Below are 12,061 nucleotides of genomic sequence, written 5' to 3'. Positions count from 1 at the left end.
CACATCCAGCAACTTTTATGACCTAGAAATGTCTGAGTGGATGTGATCAGACTATCTGTGTCCTGGTTATTATTTGGAAAACTGGGAACCTGTTGGATTCCCATTCCCAGAATTCAGAAGTACCCTTAATATCACTAAAAGTTGGTTACCCCAACATATGCACAGAGATGCAAGGTGTAAACTGTACCCAGCTTCCAGCATGTTCCTCCACGAGGCCAAGGGAATGGACACAATGGTGAGCAGCCAATAGAGCTCTTCTGTTCTTCCCAGGAACTCTGACTTTCCCTCTCAGTAGCTCAGCCAGCTTAGTCTCCACATTCTAGTTGTTACTTTTCAACTCTCCACAGGTACTAATTATTTTCATTTATGATCATGGTGAAGTGGTGAATCAAGTTCCTTTTTTTTTTTCTTTCTCAACATTTTGTAAGAAGTGGGTCAAGATGGAAAGTGTTGGAAGTTCTAGAATTCTGATTTTTATTTTATTCAGCAGTATATCAGGCACTTGCCTGTGAAAACATCACGGGGAGTGCCTGGGTGGCTCAGTCGGTTGAACGTCCAATTCTTGATTTTGGCTCAGGTCATGATCTCAGGGTTGTGAAATCAAGCCCCACTTAAGGCTCCATACTCAGTGAGTAGTCTTCTTTGGATTCTCTCTCTCTGTCTCTCTCTGCCCCTCCCCCATTCATGCCCTCTCTCCATCTCTCTCTAAAATAGATAAATAAAATCTTAAAAAAAAAAAAGAAAGAAAACTTATATCACTGACAGGTTTCCCTTGAGGCTTTCTGAGATTCCTGCCCCTTTGCTTGGCTTTGCTACCCTACATGGCTGGCATTCTGAGGTTGATACAAAGCCCCATCTACATAACAGCAATAGACGGGGAGGTAGTGTGAGTGAGCACGCGTTTATCCTCACGCATTCCTCTCTGATCATCTTCCCTTCAAAAGACAGTTGGATAAGAAGTTTCTAGATATGATTTAACAGAACCAAATATTTGGATTTTTTTAAATGAATACTAAAATTCTTACTCAATATGGTACCACAAGCCAAGATGACAGAAGGTGATGCGTATGATGACAACTCATCATGGAGACAAGTGAATGAAATTCCTTTTCACAAAAGAACATTCAAAATATGATCCATGTGCACTATCTAGAAACATCCTCATTAATTAAGGAGTGAAACTATATTTTTAACATAGTTACAGATCCATGCAGACGTTTAATCTCCAAAAATTTCAGTTGACTACACAGATGGATTTATAACAACCTCTAATGGGTGTAACTTAAGATGGAACAGATGATTCTACCAACGGATTAATCAACCTCTTCCAAACTGCAAATTAAAAAAGAAACAAATCAAACACTGCATTTTCCTTGCAGATGTTAAGCAAAACATATTCAGTCTTACTCCTATAATTACAGCATTAGGAGAGATTTACCAACATCAAAGTAAATAAAAACATACCAAATGAAAGCTGATGAAAAACTAACAAGAGAATGAATAATAATCTTTTTAAAATCTCACGGCCATAGACTCTCTTATTGATTTCAATCATATACTCCTTCCTTTCAAATGGAGAGACCTGAAGTTCAAATAAAAATACAGCTCTGGTGGAGACCTTGGATATGGTCTAACTACACAGTATCTGACTAAATTCATCTCCAGCATCTGCAGTTCATTTTTTTTAATCAAATGTTTTTGTTGTTGTCATTGTTGTTTTGGCCAACTTTCATTTGAGCATTTTTAGCACCAAGAAGAAAAAAAAAAGGACACATCAGTAGGGATGCCCCGAATCCAGGATATTCAAAACAAATGTTATAAATTGGCCTTCACAAGTGTTGTACTGAGTTCAAATAGCGAGTTTTCACAAGTGATTTCCTATCAGTGACACTCCTACAGGACCTCTTGGAAACAAATGAGGGTCAGAGAGGACTACTCTCCCAACAGATTTATTAGCCAATGTCCCACTCCTTCATCTCCCATAAGACTGCACTGCAAGAAGTCAGTCGTGATAGTTCTGCCCACAAACTGACGGAGGCTGGACATCCCTGGGGCTCAATCTCCAAACAGCAGCCGATCAGCACGCCTTCACAGCCCTGCTCAAGACTCTCAGTAGGATGGAATGATAGAGTGGCGGTAAATCAAAGCTATAACTACTTCAGCTCCCGCCAGTCTGTCTCCACTCAAAGTGTCCATTTAGCCGGGAAGCACAGCAAAATTTATAGCCAGGAGTTTTATAGTGTGGTGCTTTAACACTGCGAGGAACCCTATACTCATGCCTGAAACCCTTGAAGAAGGACAGACCCTCAATTTGTTTTAACCTATAGGCAAGTTCTGCCTAGGCTGCAGTAGGTCTGAAATTAATCAGTTTGATATTCACAAATCTCTTTAACTATTACTTTGCATTTTACTTCTGAAGATGCCACACGTTAAAAAAATGATTGTTGATAGCAACAATTCCATTTTTTATTCATTTCCTTTTTGCACAACGTATCTGTCAAGAATTTCAGATGATGAATGTTGTATGGGAAACACTTTTAGAATGTCAACATGGAATGTTTCTCTCTCTCTCCCTCTTTAATTTTCAGAGTGTTTTGTTGATGAGGCTGACTGATGAGGAGATCTATGAAAAAACTGTGTTCTCTTTATTCATACTCTCCGGAGTCCTGCCTTCGCACACTATAAAAAAACGGCAAGTGCTCCCCCAAACCCCAAACCCCCATAATATCATAACCCACTTCCCTGCTATATTTTTTCTCCCTAGCAATTAGCACGATTTGACACACTATATATAATACACAGGATATACATATTCCACTCATTTATTTTGCTATGGTCTGTCTTACTCAGTGGAATGTCAGCTGTATGAAGACTGGGATTTTTGTGTGTTTTGTTTACTGCTGTATCTTTGGCACTGAGAACAGGACCCAGCATTAGTAGGTGCTCAGGAAACACTTGCTGAATGACTACCTTGCCATCATCATAAGTTATTGATGTCAGGCAATGATTACTCTATTTCCTCTCTTTACTCTTAACAGGCTTCCATCCCGGACTCCCAGGGCCCTTTCCTAGAGCATCAAACCCAGCCTAGACCTTTGTTCATCATCCCCGCCCCCATCCCATCCATAAATCTCACCCAATCTAGTGCTGCTAGCTAATCTGATAAACTAAACCTACAGAATAATAGCAGTTGAATGTGTTAACCAGTCACATATAATAAACAATCATTTTGTGATTTAAAACCTAAACTTCAGGCTGTGACTGTTGTAGCTAATCAAATCCCAAGTGCCCTACCCCTGTCCTTACCCTATCCGCACCATTAAAACGATGGGGGGAGACAGGAAGGGGGAATCAATCAGAGGCTTCCAGTTCAGTCTGCAAGTGTTGCCAAGCTGACAGTAGGGCCAGTCATACATAGGGCATGGGCGGAGGGTGGTATTGCATTACCCAGGGGTCAGTACACTTTTCCTATAAAGGACCATAAAGTAACTTTGCTTTGAGGGATCTACTCCCTTCTGCTGTTGTAGTGTGAGCATAGCCGCACACAACAGAATCCTGGCTGTGTTCCAGTAACACGGTAGTCACAAAAACAGGCTGTGGGTCGGGTCTCATCCGTGGGCCGGGTCTCATCCGTGGGCCATAGTTTGCTGACCTCCACTCTAGAGCCAGGGGAAATGTGAAACAATCCCAAACCCTTCTGTCTAGGCTCTTCCAAATGAATATGGTTCTGTTGCTTGATCAATGCATTTAAATGTATCCAGTAATCAAATGTATCTGCATATCTAATGGTTATTTTTCTAAAATAACTGCTTGAAAATTGTCATTCCTTCTCTTTGTATGTGTTCACCCACCCACTGCCTGGCGCCTCCCCCATCTCCCACCCCACCCCCCGCCCCCATGGCAGCCCTGGAGGTGGTCTGCTCTGACCTCCGTAAGTGCTGTTAGGTGACAGCCTCCAGGGACAGTGCCTTCAGGATCTGCTAGCCTTACTCTGAGACCATGGTCTTCCTGGGCAGCCTCAGCCAATGACTGAGCACTGAGGGGACTAGGACCTGGTCACCCCCCCCACCCCCACAAGAGGACCCCTCTCACAGGCACTTCTGCTCTAGAGAGCCCCAATCCCGCTTTCTCCTCCCTTTCCTTCTCCAAGCGTCAGGGCCGCAGCACCATCCTGAGGTTTTTCCTGCCCAAGCTTGTTCCTTCTCCCTTTATCTTTCACAGACCTTACCCCCCAGCCCCCACATCAAACCACGATACTCCCAATTCCTCCCCCGTGTGCCTCCCATCCGCACCACACACCGCCCCCCATCCTATCGAACTTGAGATCCTCGACACATTCCTGTTACAAACCAAACCCCAATGTGGGTCAACAAATCTTGTGGTAGAAACGACAAAAGGAAATGTTTCCTGTTTTTTTCTCAGGGATGCCTTGATATGGTTTTAAATATTTACTCTTCCCAAACAGTTCTCAAATTATCATTAGGAAATCAGAGGAGTGATTGTAGCACCTGCTCGGATCATTTCATGCGTGCAGAGGGTCAGGGCCATGTTGAGAGGCAGCATTCCTGGGTACAGGACATGCCCAAGCAGCAGCTTCTGGCCAGAGACCCTGAGCGTCAGTGCTCCACTGAGACCCACAACGAGGACTGCCCAGGGCCTGGGAGAGGTGGGATACATAGGACCCAAACCAACTTAGATGAGAGACACCAGTTATAAGGAAATTCAGCTATGACCACTTTGGAGACCGTCTGGAAGCACAGGTGTCTGAGCGCTAGCTGCCTTGGATCCCCAACCCCAAAGGTTTTCAGTCTCCCAGAAAAAGCCAAGTCTCCCTTCTCTGCACCCTGCAGGCTGAGTGCCTTTCCTTAGAGGGGAGGTGCTCTACTCAGCCTCCAGAAGGGCCACAGAAAAGCCCATAGTGCGCGTAGTGACTCTGGCAGCTGGTCCCAGGGCATGATATTTAGCATATATTTACCTTCTTACAGTATGGTTGACTGTATGAAAACATGAGGAAATAGGACTAAGGACAGAAGAAAGAGGGGGAGCAGGAGGAGGAGAAAGAGATGAGAAGGAAACAAAGTCAGATACAAAACCAGTTAAAAGGTAAGACTTCTGTTCAAGGCACCTATAATGAATTAATCATTGCCGTTGATCATTACCTTCTGTTGGCTCCTGACCACCTGAGGCTTCAAAGAAAGCCAACAGTTCTTCTGCTAAGGCAGACTTTTTGTGGGCCCACAGCTCTGGGAATCCATGCTTGAGAAATACAGCCACGTCATTTAATCAGCCTGGGACTCTGTCTCCTTATCTCAATAGAAGTAGGGCTTGTATTCCTTGAACACTCTGGTCCCCATCACAGCTACCATTCTGTGATGAGGTAGGACCCAGAAAAGCAAGCCAATCCTCCAGGGTTTACCGACTCCTCTACCACCTTGCATTCCTTATAAACCTATGGGGGAGGCGAGTTTAGGGGCCAAGCCTGGAAATGGAACGTCTTCTTTCTTCCCACATACTACAAACTGAATGAGAGAGAGGCAGATTAGGGAAGGTAGAAAGGAAGGGATGGACTCGAGGAGGGTGGGTTATCTCCAGGGAATTTGTTCCTGGAGGGTCAGGCGGACAGTGGCAACCTTCCCTCACTGTGTCAGAGGGTTCAGGAAGAAGAATACGTTGCAGACGCAAGGGGATAGGGTCAATACTGGCTCTGTTGAGACTGAGCTACATGGAGGGCATATCAGCAGAGATTACAGGTAGATTTCTAGAGGCACTCTTTTTTCAAACAGGGGAATTTATGCCCCGGGAGGTTAAGTGAACCAGTCAGGGAGGAGTCAAGGCCCAGATGTGCTGATTCCTAGTCCAGTGCTCTTTCCACTACACCTCTGCCTTCGAGCTTTGTAGTAACAACAAGAGAGGGTCTCTCCCCCTCACCTGCTACGAAATTGCTCGTTAGTTTGTGTGGTTATTCATTTAAAGGTGTGGAGAGGATAAGCCTCTAGAAACTTCATGAGAAAGTCAAAAATCATTTTAGATTATAGGCACTTACACTAATTAATGTAGACTAACATTCAATAATTTGATAGATGGATTTGTTCCATTTTTAGTTCAAAGTATACAGAGCTAATTTACTCAGAAACTGTTTGGTTCCAATTTCTCAACATCTGAGTTTATCAAAAATATCCTCAGTGTGACTCACATGCCAATTTCAAGAAGGCGTGGTAATAAAAAATGTTGTTAGAGCTTTTCCCCAATATCCTCCCTTTCCCTGTCCCTAATTCAATTCCAAGTGTAAAACACACGCAGCTAGAAGCCCTCGTCCCAGAGAGAGGTCCCCACTTCTCAGGAAAGGACGTTGAGGGTGCCATCGGGCTTCACTTCATAGGAATTCATCGATCCTCAGATTTTCCTCATGGTAAAGTCAGAGACATCAAATGTCGTAAGAAAAGTCACATTTTCCAATGTTGTCCCAGGATGTCTCACACAGTAACCAGTAAACCTCTAAAACGGATTTCTCTCTGAACTCTTCAGAGAGCTCTGCCCGATGTATGAACTTTTAAAGTAGCCGCATAAGAGCTAAAGGCATCATCAAAGTGTGCTTTTTTTTTTTTTTTTTTTTCCAGTCCACATTTGCCAGGTTAAATAACAGCTGAAGCTGGAAGAGGTACACTTGCAAGGATTTCTCAACCTGCCTTGCAAAAGGCTAGATTTTCAGTACATCTGCCCTGTCCTTGTTTTGTTTGTTCATCATTTAAGTGTTCTTTCTGGGGAACTCTCTGGTGAAATAGAAGCATTTTGACCTTCAACAAGGATTAAAAACTTGAGGGAAAAAAATGAAACTTCCTCCAGTCCTTCGCTGAGAAGAGCTTGAAGAAGCTGCTAGAGGAGTTCACACTCAGAGTAAAAAGTTATTAGCAAATACTGAACATAATTTGCTGTATGTGAACCTCAGTAAAAAACAGACAGCCTACTATTTACACAGCTCCTTCCGTCCATGAACTCCAAACACGACCTCCCTCTTGCAGCAGGCAACCTTGGATTCACTGACTCACCCTGGCCGAGTCACGCTCTGTTGGCTTCCTCTGCGACATCCCCAAGCGAGTCCTGTCTCTTTCCACTTCTGACATTCCTGTTGGGACGCGGTCATCCCTCACCCACTGCCTTCTCCTTTTTCTTGTCCGAGGTTCACAGAGATGGCCAGCAGGTTGCAAGTTCACTCTGGCGGAACTGAAATTCAGTAAATTGCTTTGCAAGTGCTCTAGAGACCGTGTCTACACCTTCTATAGAGAATCCACTGAGTTCTCTCCAAGCTCCCTTTAAGGTCATTTCCCTTCAGTGTGACCAGTCGAAATCCCTACAGTCTGCATCGTGTCCCACTTGCCTTTTTTCTCCTATGTGAGACGGAGAGCAGCTGGTGCCCAATTTCATATATTCTCCCTTTGCACATTAGTCAATAGAAATAAATTCTGAATCCTTCAATTTCCCTTGCCAAGCTAAAAAACTTGGGTGTCTTTAATCCTTTTCCATAGTCTTACTTGATGCCATTTCCTAGCTTTGCTTTCCCTCCTCACTGGAATCGTGGAGCAGCCAACTGAATACAGTCTTGTCTGGAGGGTCTGACCGATATTGATATGGTAGAGATACCCTCCTGACTGCTTCATATATTTATGGTCCAGCCTTGGACTGGCCTTTCGAAAACCCACTTTTGGTTTTCTGACTGCTTAACTTTGATACCCAGTTCCTTTAACATATACAAAACCAACATTGCCTTTGTGGAGTTGATTTTCTCCTTGCTCTGTAGCGCCCCCCTAACCTGCCCCCATTCAGTTGGCTTCTTCCCAACAATCTGGCAAATTGGTTTTGAGATCTAATGCTACCTTTCCCTGGGGCTTTTCCCTCCTGGGAGGAAATGAGTCTGGCTATGGGGAAACTCTGCCCATAAAGTCCTCAGAATTGTCAGGCTTTTCTTTGTGTCATCGGTATCCGTTAGCTCCCAATATTGTCTGCTTCCCCACGCTTTGCTCAAGGGAATTTAGAGAAATACAGAAAACTTTAAAATCAAGACCAAGTTCTCAAACCTTAGGTATGGACATCTTTTAAGGGAAAATAATTCTTTTTATTTTTTTAAAGATTTTATTTATTTATTTGACATAGAGAGACACAGCGAGAGAGGGAACACAAGCAGGGGGAGTGGGAGAGGGAGAAGCAGGCTTCCCGCTGAGCAGGGAGCCCAATGCGGGGCTCGATCCCAGGACCCTGGGATCATGACCTGAGCCGAAGGCAGATGCTTAACGAACGACTGAGCCACCCAGGTGCCCCAAGGGAAAACAATTCTTAAGATAAATCTGTTAACCTCAATTATTTAACTGAAATGTTACTTAAATATCTACATGCCTAAATTCAGGTATAAACTCCTTATATCCATAGCTTTTAAACAACTATCAAATCAAAATAAAATTTTGAATTCAGCATAAATCAAAAATGCATAAAATTAAAATAAAGTACTTTAATGTAGGCAATGAGTTTGCATTGTTGGAATGAAATCCTCTTGCTCAGTGTGAAAAGGGTACCAATTGCCATGGCAAAGATTCTTTTAAGTTTCCTACACCTATATAGTATTATTTGTGATGTCAGGATTCCATTTGCCCAACATATTTTTCGACCCTGATTTCTACAAAGCCTTGTTTCTTCAGAACGTTGTGATGTCTTTTGACCTTCACTTGGCCAGAACCCATCAATTAGGGGTTCAACTTACCTCTCTTCTTCTCTGCCAGCTCTCTGGGTTACAGTGCTGCAATATGTCATTTCTATACTGTCCCATCAAATTATCAATGCATTAATTCACTTAAGAAATTAAAGTCTTACTTTATGAAAATGCCCTTTAGTTGTAAATTATTGACATAAAAATGAAGCTTTGTCGTTAAACGAAATGAAATAATTCAACACGAATTCAGTGTTAGACACGGGACATTGTTTATCAATTTGAAAGTAAAACAAACCATAAAGCTAAAGAAGTTTTCCAACATTGTAAAAGTTCCTTGAAATCCCTTTAGAGATCAAAAAGCCACCTGAGATGTACATTTGCAAATACAAAAATAAGTGGCTGAAATCTACAGACATAGATGCATCATGCAAAGAAACAAAAATGTGCTGCTTTTTTTTTGCCATTAAAATGAAAATATAAAATTTAAAGTTTTTCCTTAGGAATTCACAACCCAGGAGAGTATGACCAGAGACTTCAGAACAGAGAAACTTAGTTTGAAAAACAATGAAGATGTTGGAGAAAGGAGCCTACCTATGGAGATCATCTTAATCCCTCAACTTGCAAGGAGGAAACAGAGACCTGAAGAGGTTAAATTGTTGGTTAGGAACAGATCCAGATCTCTGGATTCCAACTTCATGCCCCTTTCTGCTACATCAGCATTTACCAAGCTGTTTTATATTTTGCGATGCCACCTCCCATCAATAATTTGCATACACAAAGCCAACTGACTCTCAAAAAAATTCTAATAAGCCAACACATCATATTTTTTACAATAAACTGCATAAAATATCTGCACTTCCTCCACTTAAGTTGCCATTAATTACTCTTACCAGTTTCAAAGATTGTCTGGAGCTTCTAAGTGTGTTCAGATCTCTACCATCCTAAAGGACTTCCTTATTCTTTCCCAAATTATTCCCTCCCCTCATTTCAAGTGCACCTTCTTGAAAAATGGAGTATAAATTTGATGTCTCCATTTGCTGCAGTAACCCATATATGTGGGCTTCTGTTTTCATTACTCCATTGAAATTGTCCCCTCCAAGGTCATGGCTGGACACCACCTAGTGGGCTCTGTATTACCCTATCTGGCTTTCCTGGAGGACATAAAACTCTTCCATGGCTTTGCTTTTTTTTTTTTTTTTTTAAGATTTTATTAATTAATTAATTTAGAGAGAGAGAGCATGCAAGCAGGGGGAGAGGCAATGGGAGAGGGAGAAAGAGAGTTTCAAGCAGACTCTGTGCTGAGTGCCGGAGCCCAATGTGGGGTTTGATCTCACGACTCTGAGATCATGACCTGAGCTGAAATCAAGAGTCAGACGCTTAATGGACTGAGCCACACAGACGCCCCTCTTCTATGGCTTTTCCAGTGTTTCTTTCTCTTTTGTCAGTCTGTTCTTCTGATTGCACTGTCTTTGTCTTCTCTGGTGTCTCCTCCCCACTTCATAAATATTGATGTTCCTTAGGATTCCATCATTGTCCTTGTTCTTTCCTTGCTGTACATCATCTCTCTGGCAATTTCATGTGGATCCATGTTTAATGATGGGCAAATATGTCCCTGCAACCCATCTCTTTTCTGGGGTCCAGGTACGTATTTCTGAGGAACTTGAACTTTAAAAGACAAGCCTAGGGGGCACCTGGGTGGCTCAGTCGTTAAGCGTCTGCCTTCGGCTCAGGTCATGATCCCAGGGTCCTGGGATCGAGCCCCGCATCGGGCTCCCTGCTCAGCGGGAAGCCTGCTTCTCCCTCTCCCACTCACCCTGCTTGTGTTTCCTCTCTCATTGTGTCTCTGTCAAATAAATAAATAAATAAATCTTTAAAAAAAAAAAAAAAGACAAGCCTAGGATTCAAAGCCTGCAAAAAGCAAGAGACATAGCAATAATATTTTCTACATGGAGAGAAAAAGAGGAAATGAAGAAGACAGAGTTTCAAAAAGAGAGTAGTCAGCTGGTTCAGATGCCATGGTAATGTCAAATGAGATAGGAATGGAAGTATTCCTTAGACGGCTAGTTGGAGGTCACTGGAACCTTGGCAAGGGCAATTTGGGATCCCAAATGCAGAATGAAGTGGGTTGATGAGTGAGTTAGAAGAGAAAAAATACTGACTGTGAATGTAGAAAAGTTATGGCAACTTAACTGTCGAAGCAAGGGGAGAGAGAACTAAGCAGGAGAAGAGCCACCTCTGCCGTTGACTAGCAAGGACGGAGGCGAGGGTGGTGGTGGCATGGTTCTAGCTGACTGGCAAAACAGCAAGTATTCAAGGGTCCCCACTAAATGCTGTATTTTTCCTCTTTGAAATAGGAAAATAAGAGGTCAGGTCATCTTCTGAGGTTCATAGAGAAAACAATAAGAGTTTTGAGGTGAGTTTAGATAAAAGGAGGACCTGACCAGGCTCTCACGTCTCCTGCAAGCTGTTGCTAGAGAGATTTTTCTAAAATATAGATCCGATCATGACACTTTCTGGCTCCCAAGTTTCACACAAGATAAAAACCTCCCCCACAGCATGTTGCCTAGAGCCCTCCGTAATATAGCTCCCACTCTCCCCTCAGCCTTGCCACCTCACCGTCACCTCTCCCACCTGGCTTCTAGTGCCAGCGCTTTCCAAACATGCCAGCCACCAGAGCTCTCTAGAATTCTCTTAACCTCATTTCCGCATCTAGAAAACCACCATCCGCCCTTCAAAACCAAGTTTAAGAATTTCTAATTGTTCCTAGATACATCTTACTTTCCTTAACCTGTTTTCCCTTTGCCCCAATTTCACCCCTAAATATTTGTTTTGTTTTGTTTTGTTTTTAAGATTTTATTTATTTAGTTGAGAGAGAGAGAGTGCGAGAGAGCACGAGTGCAGGGGTTGGGGAGGGGCAAAGGCAGAGGGAGAAGCAGACTCCCCTCTGAGCAGGGATCCCAATGCAGGGCTCAATCCCAGGACCCTGTGATCATGACCTGAGCTGAAGGCAGACGCTTAGCCCATTGAGCCACCCAGGTGCCCCACCCCTTATTTGTTTCTGCATTTATTTACTTTTACACTTCCACTCTTAGGTATCTCCGTATAGTGTCTCAAATCTCTTTGGGGCACTTCTTTCAATTATTTAATCAACTAGACAAGTTCGTTTATATTATATACAAAATATAATCTAAAATTTCAAGAAGCTCCCAGGGAAACGTCCACCATAACACGGTGTGACTTCCTGAAATAGAGGGCTGACTGAGCTACCCCTGGAGGAGGGAGAGGGAGGCAGATGAGAAGGGTAGAGGAGGCCCCTGCTGGGCTTCATATACATGTTTATAGGCATGGTACTGCCCTCTTAAC

Source organism: Phoca vitulina, unplaced genomic scaffold, assembly GCF_004348235.1.
Source record: "Phoca vitulina isolate PV1807 unplaced genomic scaffold, GSC_HSeal_1.0 scaffold6, whole genome shotgun sequence".
Classification (NCBI taxonomy): Eukaryota; Metazoa; Chordata; class Mammalia; order Carnivora; family Phocidae; genus Phoca; species Phoca vitulina.
The sequence above is the reverse complement of the archived record's forward strand: the minus strand, read 5'-3'. Positions refer to the sequence as shown.